This window comes from Heterodontus francisci, chromosome 15 (assembly GCF_036365525.1).
Source record: "Heterodontus francisci isolate sHetFra1 chromosome 15, sHetFra1.hap1, whole genome shotgun sequence".
Classification (NCBI taxonomy): domain Eukaryota; kingdom Metazoa; phylum Chordata; class Chondrichthyes; order Heterodontiformes; family Heterodontidae; genus Heterodontus; species Heterodontus francisci.
The window spans coordinates 73992416-74006430 of NC_090385.1; positions in this window are offsets into that span (position 1 = coordinate 73992416).

Below are 14015 nucleotides of genomic sequence, written 5' to 3' on the forward strand. Positions count from 1 at the left end.
GGCAGCGAGGCCTGGACAACGTATGCCAGCCAAGAGCGACGTCTCAATTCATTCCATCTTCGCTGCCTTCGGAGAATACTTGGCATCAGGTGGCAGGACTATATCTCCAACACAGAAGTCCTTGAAGCGGCCAACACCCCCAGCTTATACACACTACTGAGTCAGCGGCGCTTGAGATGGCTTGGCCATGTGAGCCGCATGGAAGATGGCAGGATCCCCAAAGACACATTGTACAGCGAGCTCGCCACTGGTATCAGACCCACCGGCCGTCCATGTCTCCGTTATAAAGACGTCTGCAAACGCGACATGAAATCGTGTGACATTGATCACAAGTCGTGGGAGTCAGTTGCCAGCATTCACCAGAGCTGGCGGGCAGCCATAAAGACAGGGCTAAATTGTGGCGAGTCGAAGAGACTTAGTAGTTGGCAGGAAAAAAGACAGAGGCGCAAGGGGAGAGCCAACTGTGCAACAGCCCCAACAAACAAATTTCTCTGCAGCACCTGTGGAAGAGCCTGTCACTCCAGAATTGGCCTTTATAGCCACTCCAGGCGCTGCTTCACAAACCACTGACCACCTCCAGGCGCGTATCCATTGTCTCTCGAGATAAGGAGGCCCAAAAGAAAAAGAAGAAGAAGTATAGTCAAGGGCACAATGTCAGCTTCAGGCCGATGCTCTGGATGCTTGGAAGTCATCAGCTTCCAATGTAGCAGCCAGCACATAACTGAGGAAGGTCAGCCCTGGGTACTCATTGGGCTGGATTTAGTGGAGCCAGTAGGTCTCCCGATGCCGGGCCAAAAAGGTGCTAGGAAACCCCGCCTCTGCCATTGGAGCCCTCCCCACCGGCCTATTTAATGGCACCTGGGCAATTAACTGCGACACTAGGATCCCCAACCTTTAAAGAAAGGGATCTTGCCTTCAAGAGGTGCTGACCAAAAGATCAGTGAGGTGGGGTTGCCGGGGCCAAGCCAGCAGGCCCTGATGATGAGGGAAGGGAGGGTGGATGTTGAGTGCAGGTGGAAGGGTGGTCAGGGAGGTGGGTTGTTTTCTGCCAGGGACCTTCCGTGGGTCACAGATTTCCCATGGAAGAGGAGGGATCCCACCGCCCCCACCCTCCCCCACAAGGACATCGCCTCGTTTTACTGGGTGACCTCCCTGCCTCCATGTGGAGCGGAGCTCCCCCCTCCACTACTGGGGGAAGAGGCCCTTAGGTGGCTGATAATAGGCTTCTTAAGGGTGTCATGCATACAAGAAGTGTGACAGTGAAAAGTAACTGAAGAGTTACAAAAATTGACTGCCTTTTAAAAAAAATCGTTCTTTTAAAAAGTGAACAATGCTGCTAAAAATGGCCGCATGTGTATTTGAACATGGCCACACTGTCTATTTCAATCAAAGGAATACCTTCAAAGCTAAGAGGTAACAATTACACCCATCCAACACCAATCCTGAAACATTTATGAATTGAATGGGTTCTTCTGAAACAAAGAACGTATGAACTGGAAATATCATAACCAGATCATTCGCATCCTGGGGCATTGTGTGATTACCATCAGGGAGAGAACAAAGCGTCTCCTACCAAATATGATGTGACAAATGTTTTTCTTTAAAAGGGCAGCCCTCAGAGAGAGAGAGAGAGAGCGACATCCAGAAAGAAGCATCCAAGAAGCTTGTTTCCAGCTAAGGGGCTGAGAAAATCCATTCAGCCAGAAGGGAAGTGCCCTGTTGTAGAATTCCACATGTATACTTACATAGCAGTGAAGTAAAAGTGATACACTGTCTTCAACTGAACTTTCAACCAAGCGAGAAACCTACAAACACTTCAGGCCTGCAACCACCGAGAACTTGACTTGTGAGAGAATTCTACAGGTTTACCATGACACCCACCCCCCCCTCCTCCCCACAAAACCTACCCTCCACTTACCATCATTTACCCCTTCTCCTGTCAATCTGTCTCTTCTTGTGTGTGTGTGTGTGTGTGTGTGTGTGTGTGTGTGTGTGTGAGCTACTGTGTGAGTGGATGTGGTTGCTACCATTTTGGGTTAAGGCGTATTGATCAATAAATAATTGATTTTCTGTTTTAAACCTATAAGAAAACCTGTCGCTATTTGACAAATAAACACAAAGGTGTTAAACCCGAATAACAAAACATACTTGCTGTGCTCAGGTGGGAGTTGAACAGTGGGAATCACCCAGATATCACCACGTGGCCATAACAAGGGCCTAAATTGGCATCTGGGCAGGAAGGCCATCATCAGCCTTCCCCACCCCCACAACCCCCCCGCCACCCCCCCAACCCCCAAACCCCCCCAACCAACCCCGCACCTCCCCCCACTTCCCATCACAAATCTATGGGCCTCCTCACCTCCTAGCCTGTCTCCAGGAGGCCCATTAAATCCAGCCCATTTAATGCCCAGAAATTGATTGTGACAGGGAAAATTTCTCCCCTGTCAGATATTTTATATAGAATGATTTCTCACTTCAGATTTGACTTGATCTGGTATTTCAGAAAGATTGATGCTGCTCAATATGGGCTGAAGTTTCCGATGGGCTTCGGGACCCCGACATCAAGCGAAAAGCGAGTACCAGGACCGCACTTGCCAGCAGCGGACCGGCTCAGCAATTTAACCCCAATCAGAGGGCCAGCAGCTCTGAAATCTCAGCAGTGTCACCAGGAGAGGTGGGTGCAGCCAAGCCAGGTCGGCGATCTCAGGGCATCCGCAGGTAAATAAATTAAAAATAAAAAATTCAGGTGACTGTGGGTCAGAGGGGTGACCTCTCCAGACAGACCTTTGCAGCATCTGGGGCTGTCTTCCCTGCCCGCAGACCCTCTTTGGACCATGGGGCCTCGGGTTCCGATGGCACCCACCCCCCTCCCCCAAACAGGTTGACGAAGGGAGGCTACCTCCATAAAGCTGGTAGCTTTCCCATGCGACGGAAGCCACCCCGACACCAGCAAAATGCTAGCAACCCCACTTAATGGCCCCTAATTGGAGCCTTAATAATGCAAGTTGCACTCTAGCCAACCTACTGACAGGGTCAGGTTGCAATCCCAACGCAGCGCCCCATTATTTTACCAGCACCCCTACCGCCATTCACGCCACCTGGGGGCGCTAGTAAAATTCAGTCCTATGTTCTTAAAGCAATCCTTGCTACTCTGCATTCCTTCTAGTCTGCTGGTATGTATACTTGTTAGGAGTTGCAGAATTAAGGGAGACTCCAAGATTTTTCTTCAACATCCAAGCCCAGGAAGAGTTCTCAGTTCAACTGGTTTTATTATGATTGGTAGCATTCTCAAAGGAGGAAAGGGCATCAGTCAAAATTCCCATTTCTGACTGCGATTCAGAGAATTATGGTGAAAAGTGTGCATGTGTACCTATTTGGTCCTGATTGAGTGGTGCTGTGATAACAATAGTCTTCAACACTCACTGCCTCGGCTGAGGTATTCACAATGACAACATGTTACAAGAAGGCAGTCAGCAGTCATCAGTCCATTCCACAGCAAGAGTCCTCACCTTCAGGAAGGAAGAGAAAATGGAAACTGCCAGAAGGGATGAGGGAATTATAAAAATGCAATTACAGGCAATTTTTTAGTTTAATTTCCTTTATTACAACCACTTGATGGATCAAATCATAATAAAATTCTCTGTGAGAACTGAGTCACCTAATGACAATAATATTCTGAGCCTCTGCAAGTAACTGCTGAGGGAACAATCTGTCCTTCAGTCCTACAGTTGAGTTCACAGCAGTGCTTACAACATCCTCCAAGCATATTATCAATGAAGAAACACTGCTCTCGTCCTGCAAATAAATTATCCCAGATTAATATCCTTCAGATTCTGATTGTAATCCCAAGGAAACTGGGGTACTGATCAGCCAGAATGGCAGAACTGGCTCGAGGGGCTGAATGGCCTGCCCCAGCTCCTATGTTCCAACCAGGTTTTGAATGAGCTGCACAACTTATGATGAAAGTTCACTAAATAGGCTAACAATTTGCTGAAGTCAGAGCAGAAACAAAACAAATCAATTACTTTCAAGATTCACAGTGGTTTTCCTGTAAAGATTTGCATATTAATTTGGTGTACTGTGAAAAAGACACATCTGTCCTCATTGCAGTCTTTCACTTGCAAAGGAAAATTAGAAGCATCTTTATTTTTAAACTTAAATTTCAAATGTTGTGCACCAATTCTGTTTCAATTATATTACTGGATTTAAAGAGGAAAAATGAACAAGATATTTCACATTTACTATTTCATATTAAAAATTTACTTTATTTGGCAACATATATAATGACTGCCTTCTCCAGAATTGCTTGAATCAAGTTATTTTCTTGATGCATGCTCCACTTTAACCGGTTCCGAGAAATCAATGTACTATTGAAAATACAACAGGACTAATAAAACATAACGTGTTTGATTAATGTTGTAATATACTCTTAAATTCTGTCCACTCGAAGAAATCTTCCCTTTGAAACAAACAAATATTTTATCCCCAATCCCAGATTTAAGCAATAAGCCTCATTGTATTTTTTTATGTCCATTTGGTTAATGAAGTGTCAACAGTTACTTTTTCCATACCGTAGCTGCTTTCAGCTGAAAACATAAAATGACAGTATGCTATTAATCATACTACTGCTGCTAAAGGATGCATATTTAACTCTACATAAGTCAGTCACCAGAAAGTGTCACTTGCTCATATTTCTGTGCAATTAAACCATTTCTGAATACATTGCTGTCATAACTGCTGTAAGGTTACTTAGCAACCACAGCAAAGATTCTGGGCTTGGCCACTCTAATCACCTGAATAGTTAAGAGACTATTAGACATGAAAATGTTTTCACAACAGTGAATTCACTGATCCCACTGAAGGGACCTGTGCCTGAAGGGAGAGCAAATCAGAAATAGGGATATATTATTGTAATGCCAGTCCCCTAACCCTTTGACTGTGGCTCCTTGCTGGGAATATGGCAGTGATGAATTTGACCTATCATTCCAAATGTTACTACAACATTTAAGGGGTAATTTTGCAAGGTGGTGTTCTCAGCATGAAGCTTCACTGAAAGTGTGCCCTTGTCAGAGAATTCGGGCTCTAAAGGGCTGAATTTTCCCCTGGGTATCGGGAACCTGGGTCCTGAGTCCGTGTAGATTGGTAGCACACCTGCCAACTTAATTTTATGGGAGGTGGTCAATTCGTAGACCGACTCTGCATTTGCCATTCAGTTACAGAAGGCAGTTGGCACACAGATGCAGGAGAATCAATTGGAAGGACCGAAGGGAGGGTTGGCCAGCAACCCTACTGCTCAGGCAGATGGTAAGTGAGAGAGCACCACAAGATGGAGACGCTCACCCAAAGGTCCAAACGCCATCCTATAAATAGTGGCCAGAACCAACTAAGGGATCAGTGAGGAGGGGAAATGGCTCCAAACATCTGCAGATGTGCTGATTACAACCTTTCTGATTATTTTTAAATGAATTTACAATATCGTGTGATGGCACTCCAACTTCCCACCGATGAAGCCCCATCCGATGTTATTGCCAGGCTCCTGACACAGAGGAAGGCCCGTGCACAATTGGCAAAATTTCACTGCAGTTCCAGAATAGGGTCCAATCGCCCTTTCAAATACCTTAATTGGCTACCCGCTGCTGCCGGGCAGGTAGCCATTGTTGCTGGGAGCCTACCTCCAGGTAGGTGGTAGAAACACATCGGGAAGCCAACCCGACATGCTGCATTCTCAATTTCCCCATCCCCCACCTCCAAAGCCACCTCCACTGGGCTGGTAAAATTCTGGCCACAGTGTGGCACCCCACCTCAGGTCCATTCTCATGTTTGGCGAGGCTTTGTGCCGCTAAAGGAGCCCTCAAGAAATTACCCGCCTTATCTTGCAGACGTATTTGAATGTTTTATTATCTGCCTCAAAATTGGCAATTTGTCAGGGACCAGACGTTATATACTACATTCCCTGTTCTGTTTCATGATGGATTGGCTTGCTGAGAATATCTTTCTCTTCAGGAAGTCATTGATAAGTAGCTTATCCCAGATTGTCTTTGAGCTGTAGCTTTCTTTTCCACATTTCTTCCCTTTTATATATTTGAATTTGAAGCACAACCCCTACAAAATAAACCTATCATGTACAATGCAAAAAGAGTCACCCAGAATTCTGATTTACAATACTATTTCTTTTGATTAACCTGTTTACTTCTGTCAATTGTAGATAATTTTTGGTTTCACGCAAAAACTGATGACATCAAATGATAATGACTCAAAGGGAACCGTTTTAAGGCCATAAGTCCAATAATGATTCGGAACCAGCTGTGCACGTTAATTTAGTTCATTGACACAACCAAGCTCTGAATCTCCTCCATGTCACTTCCCCAGTGATGTCAACAACAAACACTGTTTAACGAGTTTTAAAAAAATCAATGAAAATAGCCAGAACAAAATCAATCAATGCTAAAACTGTTAATCATTAACCTTTGTAACTACGTGCTGTTGAAAAGGGGTCAAGCTGGTGAGAATTTTTCCCTAGACATTCTGGGGAGGCCTCTTGGGAGCAGATCTGAGAGTGATGCTGGGGACCATCATCATTTACAGCACTGACTGCGGAGTGGGCCTGCCCTTGCACCACCCTCCGCACAAACAGGCTTTAGGAAATGTGACCTTCACCCAATTTCCTGAAAGCAACTGATTACTCAGAAAACTGATCTTTTCAGTTTTAAGCATCTATCCGCCATTGAACAATCCTGGCCATCAAGGATGCTCAGGTGTCCATTGCACCCATGCTGTTAGGGAACAAATGACGTAAAATGTATCTGCTAAGGTATTTCCCTTATTTGCATGTTGTCATATTTCGCCCACCAATATATAGGAGATTGTAGTGTGCAACATCTTCTGAGAGAGTTGGAAATTTTAACAGGTGAAGAAAGGGATGAATTCAAGTGTAACCAACCCACAATCTCCATAAAATTTCAACTTTGTGCCCCAGATCCCTGGAATTTCAGGGTTTTTTATTTTAATTTAGACTGGATGATTCAGCAGATTCAGAGTTAATTGGAAATAATTGGCGCAATTGGACACAATACAAAATTAACTTAATGAAAAGACGATGGCCCTGAGATCTCAGAGTGAGCTGGGGGTGGAGGGGCAGAGTTATGGTCGAGAAACCCAGAAGTGTGAGTTCTCCCAAATGCCCTGGAGTTAAACATTTTCCACCCAACAGCCAGCAGGACTGAGAGCCTGATTGGCTGCCTGTCCAGTGGGAAAGGCTGTAAGTTGGTTTAGTTCTGCTGAGAGGGGGAGAGGGCTTGGGAAAGATTGTGTGAGGAGAGAGATGGGGCAAGGAGCAGAGACATCATAGTTTTGGGAGGAGTGGAAACATGATGTGGGGAATCAATGATTGCATGAGCGTTTCTGAGCAGAGATCGGGAAAAGTCAGTGATTGTGGGGGTGGGGGGGAGGTCATTTACATGATAGGCATGTTTTGTCTGGAGGAAACACTCCTGCTCTTCCTGACCCACAAGCAGTGCTGTAAAGCTACTTACCTTATAGAGCTAGCCCCTCTTGCCTCCTTTTACTTGTCGGGTTTCTCATGGCTTTCTGTCTCGTCCTGCTGACTTCTCACCAAGAATGGGCGGGAGGTCAGCCAGTAGGAAATGGGGCCTGAGAGTTAAAATAGCCTCAGTATCATTCCCAAAACAGCAGTTGATCTAACTCAGCTTGCTACTCATCTGCCCAGAGTTAAAATAAAGGCCATTTTTTTTTTAAATGAAACGAGCAAATAACAGTGAACAATATAAATATACTGAAATTATTTATAGTAGTTTGACTGCTGTGGCACTTGCAGTGCTGCCTTCCTCTGGAAAGCTCGAGCCTCACTTCTGGGAATGACCATCATCTGTGGTCATTGTTTTGTTTCCTAAGGTACTATTATCTCACCTTAGCTTAATTAATATTGTACAAATGTTGTTACTCTGTTACTTTATCCCTCTGAGAGACTTAAGCTATTAGACTACAAGCATGACATAGTTTATAGTTTTATTTCACTTTGATTAAACATTAAACCTTGACTTTGGAGAGTTGCTTCCAAAGCTCTTTACAACCTGCTTTAGCCTTCTACTTTATGTCAGAACATTCCCAAAAACATTCTGATTTAGGTGAGCAAAGCATGAGTTAAATACCTTAGTTTGTCACCAATCAAATTCACCAATTAAATACAACCAATTAAATTCTAATCAGGAGACATGATCACTCACAACCAGACAAAGTAATCAACTCAATCACATGAACTCTTTTAAAATACAATTAAACCAAACATCCATATTTTAGAACAATAAAATTGCTCGATTTTTAATCAATTTAATGATGGACAGATTTCCAATTAAGTGATACACTCCTTTTGGCTTCCAAGTACCAAAACCATAATAGTTAGATACCGTTTCTAGTATCTGGGTTGCCGAAGGTTCTTAAGTCATGACCCCCATCTATCAACAGATAAAGATTTGCTCGGGCTCCAGTTGAAGCTGACATATCTTAATTAGAATCACTTGGTGGCACTAGGATGTTTGAGTTCTTTGTCTCTACCTAAGATAATGATAATGTCATTGAAGGGGTGAAAAGTTGGTCTCTTTGTCCCTCCACCATCTGTGTTCTGTGCTTTCTGTTGAAGTAGCCGTTTTCTTTAAGGAGAAGATAAATATGCACTGAATGAGCAAATATTTTCATGAATATAAAGTAGATTGTATCATATGTTTGCAGGACTGTTTAAGAACTCATTGGGCACATTGTAATTGCCAGCTGTAGGTATGAATAATTACAGTCAATCTTCAATTATTTCCAACTACAGTCATTCTAGATTCTTTCTTGATCCTATTGTGTCACTTCTCAACCATGTTCAGTAATTCTATTTGTGCTGCATTCACAGCAGAACACTGCGTCATTAACAATAACAATAACAACTTGCATTGAGACAGCAATTTAAATATTGTAAAACATCCTATGGTGCTTCATAGGAGCAATTATCAAACAAAATTTGATACTGAACCAAGTAAGGAGATATTAGGACAGGTAGTCAAAAGCTCGGTCAAAGAGGTTTTTTTTGGAGTGTCTTAAAGGTAGAAAGGCGGAGAGGTTTAGGTGGGAAGTCCAGAGCTTAGGGCCGAGGCAGCTGCAGGCAGGGCCAACAGCAGTGCATCAAAAAAAATCAGGGATGTGCAAAAGGCCAGAACTGGAGGAACGCAGAGGCCTCAGAGGTTTGTATAACTAGAGGAAGGGCAAGGTTGTGGAGAGATTTGAAAACAAGCATGAGAACTTTAAAATAGAGGTGTTGGTGGATCAGGAGCCAATGTAGGTCAGCAAACGTAGCAGCAATGGTAGAATGAGACTTAGGATATGGGCAGCAAAGTTTTTAATGAACTCAAGTTTACCGAAGGTGCAAAGTGAGAGGCCAGCCAGAAGGTCATTGGAATAGTTGGGTCTAGAGGTAACAAATGAGGATTTCAGGTGTAAATGATCTGAGGCAAGAATGGAGGCCTTAAATGCTGAACTGAACACATCTGACACTTGTAACTTACTTTGTTATCAGTGGCTACCAGCAGATATGAAGGTATTCAGTTTGCTGCATCTGAAAGCAGCAGTAAGGGCTGTGATAGTGCTAATAATTAATTGTGTAACCCCCTGGATCAGTTAATTTCACTCTCTTTTCTGTGGATCAGTTGTTACTACTCTCTTCCTGGATCAGTTAGTATCACTGTCTCCCCTTAATCAGTTGGCACCACCCTTTCCCTTTGGTCAGTTACTACTACTCTCCCCCAGCTCAGTTGATACCACTCTCCCCGCTGGATCAGCAATTACTGAGTATAAGACCCATGCCAGAATTTTGAGTTCATATTAGAAGCTGCTACTTCAGTGCTGGGGGAGTGCTGCATTGTTGGAGGTGCCATCCTTTTAATGAGACATTAAACTGAGTCTCTGGCTGCCTATTGTCATGGATGTGAAGGATCCCTTGCACTATTTGAAACATGGAGTGTTCTCCCTGGGCAACATTCTTCCCTCAAAGAACACCATCAAACAAAGATTATCTGGTTATTCATCACCGATGCAGCATTTGTTGGACCTTAATATACAAAATTGATAGCCGCACTTATGTATCTAACAGTAGCTGCCCTTCAATAATAATCTAATGTGTGCAGCATTTTGAGATATTTCTGGGGGAAGTAATAAGCACTATATAAATACATTCTTTCAGTTGATCAGAGTTTCAGACTGACAAAGCTTATCCTGCCTGACATTGTTGAAATTATATCTGTTTACCCACATTTATTAATGCTATCAGACATTTAGCAACTTTTATTGTCGAGCATTTTGAATAACTCTTTGCTGTGAAAGAATGTCAAGGAACTCCATTTGAGTAATAAAAGTGCCTCTTTGTCATGTTCATCTTAAATTATTGTTTTCACTCCTTGTGGCATTAATCCTGTGTGAGATACAGAGAAGTTTTGATGGAATACAGCACGCAATTCTGAAAGTAAGCGTGGGATTGATTCAGTGGAATTATCAGACAGCAGCAAATTCCGTGAAGCAGCCTTCCTGTCTGCTCTAAAGGTTATGCAATGCCAATCAAGGCAAAGCCTAGCCTGTTGAGGCATTATCTGATCACAAGTTTCTGTCTTCTGTCAATATATTTGAAAAACATATTAATTTGAACAGTCCTTACTGTATTCTGTAAATAGATGCGCACTTGAAATACAGATATCTTTCACTTTATCCAAAACAAATTATTCTATTGTAATGTAGCTCTCCTAAAATCAATTTCAATTCAACAAAAAGAAATTAATTCGGATTTGCTGTTAACAGCTGCAGCAGGCACAGACCTAACGGTGGTAAATTATGGAAAATACGTTATTAAATAAGGTCAAAAAACTCAATTTTCTTAAGTCATTTGTTGTAGCCTACTATGTACTGATTTTTTAAAAATCTATTTCCACATTAAGTTACATTTTGAAGCTGGTAATTGCTGTTTTAATTAAAACAAGTTCTCAACATGCTCCTTTCCATCTACTGTGGTTGGATTGCTTAGCCCTGAAATTCCTCTCTGGCTCTTTTGGGGGCAGATGGGGAGCAGGAGGAAACTTCAACCCTCCCCATGAATGTGCCCTGACACTACTGCCAGGTCAATACAAAAACAAAACATTCGCATATTTCAGGCATTTTCTTCATTTCTCTGACAGTTCCACTGGTCTCCCACCAAATTCAAAGCAGGAAATCGAGCAAACTGCCCATGGAATGTTCATGCCATAATCTCCAGAATTTGACCACCCAAGAGGTAGTCCCAGACAGCTCAGGACACAGGAATAAAATACAATAGAGAACGGGTGAGCATCCACAGGGGCAGCAGGGAGAGACAATAGACAGAAACCCTGGCACATAAGAGGAAATTCTAACTCCTGGGTGGAACCCCAGGCAGGATGCATGGGCCACCTGCCTGGGATTTGCCGTGGAAGGCCAGTCCATCTTAACAGTTGGACCTCGTTTGAATTTCACCTACCAGCTACCCACCTGAAATAGATGTCGAAGGCAGCTCCTAGGATATAATGGAAAGAAAATCAGCTAGGGTGTATAACGGACAGATGATTCAAAATCACCCATTTTACACCACTGAACTATCTGCTGGAGTTGAAAGTTTAGCCCTTTATAATATATTTCCCTTTTAAAATTCAGTTTAGTTTTAATATCTCTATTTATCCATAGAACTCTATACTTTGATGCACCTCCTTTTCACCTTATTGGAATATATTTATTTTCTATTCTAGACATTTCATATTTGAAGTTTTCCCCTGCTTATCCATCAATCTATTTGTCCTCTTTTCTGCCCAGTTACTTTAGGCCGCATACCTTCTTAAATTGCTAAGCTCTGCCTTTTTCCAATCCAGTACTCTTAATTTTGACATTTCACTATCCTTTTATGTTCATGCATTGAACCTAACTATATTGCGGGTGGTCACTCTTTTCCAATTCTTCTCTTACTCTCTCATCAGTCATTTGGTCCACTTTATCTCCCAGAACTAAATCAAGCAATGCTCCTTTCTTTGATGCATTAGAAGAAATCTCACATACATTCTAAAAAATATTCCCCACTTTGACCAAATGCATTGGCTTTGTCCCAACTGTCTTGGAATAGGTGAAATCATCCAATATTATTGCCCTAATGTTCTTATATATCTCATTGAGCTGTCTGCAGGTCTCCACCTCAATCTCATTTCCTCTGTTTGGTGCCCTATAATGGAAGCCACGCAGGTAAAGATTGTGTGCAAAACAGTGGGATAGTTTTGGATTGTTCTCGCAAAAGCATTGGCACAGGCATGCTACACCCAATGGCCTCCTGTGCTGTAAAGCTCTATGGTTCTAAGTAAGAAGCAAGGTATAAAAAAGAACAACTTGCAAGTGAACAAAGTGAAATGTAACAACAGAAGGAAACACAGTAACGCAGGGGAAAAAAATGCTTGCAGCCATTCCAAAATTATTGCAGCAAAGTGAGAGCCAGTATTTATAGTGAGCCTTTATGAAATAAGGACATCAAATTGAACTTAAATTACCCAGGACAAAAAGTACAGTACAGGAATGGGATTTTGCAACATTCAGATTTCCCCCTTCTAGTAGATTCAGTCACCACTCCTGCCATGTCTGCTGCCCACAACTGTTTATAACCACAAATTGAATCCTGCTTCTAAATAACTTTGAATTCCTGATTTAACAAAAGATATCTTTAGGCCTTTAGTTATGTAGTGAATAAAAATGTGTTGCCTCCAGAAACATTCCTCAACAAGTTTCAGGTCAGATAAAATAAGTTTCAGGTCAGGGTGGCACAGTGGCGCAGTGGTTAGCACCGCAGCCTCACAGCTCTAGGGACCCAGGTTCAATTGTGGGTACTGCCTGTGCGGAGTTTGCAAGTTCTTCCTGTGACGGGGTGGGTTTTCGCTGGGTGCTCTGGTTTCCTCCCACAGCCAAAGACTTGCAGGTGATAGATAAATTGGCCATTGTAAATTGACCCGATTGTAGGTTGGTGGTAGGGAATATGGGATTACTGTAGGGTTAGTATAAATGGGTGGCTGTTGGTCAGCACAGATTCGGTAGGCCGAAGGGCCTGTTTCAGTGCTGTATCTCTAAATAAATAGAATAATAATGGGGATAAAACTACAAATATAATCACCTTATTTATGCATCCTATGCATTTACTGAGAGTCACAGAGGTGATTAACTGGCAAAATGCACTTTTAAACTGTACTGTTAACACTCAGAAAGTAGGCAATAAAAATATACATCCATCTCTAGCCATGATCGCCTGAATGTGAAAGTAAGGTTTTCGCGTCTGTCTGTGTGTGTGTCACACAATGCAATTAGCAAAAAGTGAAACATAATTTATTGTTCGAGTTTTACTTTCGTGTAAGTTCCTTGTTATTATCAAGGAGTTTTAGCTAATTATCTGTGAAATGATGACTGGAATTACTGCTCAGTACCTCCACTGAAAGCATATGTAATTCTGCAAACAATGAACTAAGAACAGTAATCAATAGGGGCTGAATTTTATCCAGGCACTGTGCTGTGCATCGGTGGCCTTTAAACTCAGAGGGGTGCCCGCATTTAGTGGCCGACGGAAAGCACCCGCGATATTTTGCGGGGGGGGCTCATTAGCATCACTGCACCGAGCCTCCTCCCCGATATTACGTGGGGAGAGGCGGGACATTCGGCACAGTGAGGAACCTTTGACAGCTGTGCAGCAGGATCTGGGGCCCTATTTTAAGTGCACCAGCACTTGCTGCTGACAGCTGTCAAAGAAATACTTACCTCGCTGCTGAAGAGTGGGGCTGCTGTCAATATGGCAGCAAAGCAGAAAGTGCTGCAGAAACCCATCAGGTCAGGGAGCATCTGTGGCGAGAGAAGCAGAGTTAACTTGACCAAGTTTACAGACCTGAAAGTCAACTCTGCTTCTCTCTCCGCAGATGCTGCCTGACCTGCTGAGTTACCCCAGC